This window comes from Mandrillus leucophaeus, unplaced genomic scaffold (assembly GCF_000951045.1).
Source record: "Mandrillus leucophaeus isolate KB7577 unplaced genomic scaffold, Mleu.le_1.0 Scaffold63, whole genome shotgun sequence".
Lineage (NCBI taxonomy): Eukaryota > Metazoa > Chordata > Mammalia > Primates > Cercopithecidae > Mandrillus > Mandrillus leucophaeus.
This window is the reverse complement of record NW_012106808.1, coordinates 618,829-619,639: the sequence shown is the minus strand read 5'-3', so window position 1 is coordinate 619,639 and position 811 is coordinate 618,829. Positions and strand designations below refer to the sequence as shown.

General features: G+C 40.0%; 1 pseudogene; it reads left to right on the top strand.

The window, feature by feature from the left end:
* The first annotated feature begins 424 nt into the window (after positions 1 to 424).
* LOC105554150 overlaps positions 425 to 811 on the top strand; it is a 158,309-nt pseudogene continuing 157,922 nt past the window's right edge.

Below are 811 nucleotides of genomic sequence, written 5' to 3'. Positions count from 1 at the left end.
ATCTGAGAACAGATATTTCGGATCCCTTTGAAGACTATAGGGCCAAAGGAAATATCCTCCGATAACAAAGGGAAAGAAACTTTCTGAGAAACTTCGTTGTGTTGTGTGAAATCACCTCACAGAGTTACAGCTTTCCCCTCAAGAAGCCTTTCGCTAAGACAGTTATTGAGGAGCTGGCAAAGTGATATTTGGAAGCCCATAGAGGGCTATGTTGAAAAAGGATATATCCTCAGATGAAATCTGTAAACAAGCTTTCGGAGAAACTGCTCTGTTATGTGTGACTTCCACTGAAAGAGTTACATCTGTATTTCGTGGATCTGTTTGCTAGTCTTATTTCTGTGGAATATGAGAACAGATATTTCGGATTCCTTTGAAGAGTATAGGGCTAAAGGAAATATCCTCCGATAACAAAGAGAGAGAAGCTTTCTGAGAAACTTCTTTGTGTTCTGTGAAGTCATCTCACAGAGTTACAGCATTCCCCTCAGGAAGCCTTTCGCTAAGACAGTTCTTGTGGAATTGGTAAAGTGATATTTGGAAACCCATAGAGTGCTATGGTGAAAAAGGAAATATCCTCAGGTGAAATCTGGAAAGAAGCATTCTGAGAAACTGCTCCGTGATGTGTGACTTCCACTCACAGAGTTACATGTGTATTACGTGGATCTCTTTGCTAGCCTTATTTCTGTGGAATCTGAGAACAGATATTTCAAATTCGATTGAAGACGATACGGCAAAAGGAAATATCCTCCGATGACAAAGAGAAAGAAGCTTTCTGAGAAACTTCTTTGTGTTCTGTGAAATCATCTCACAGAGT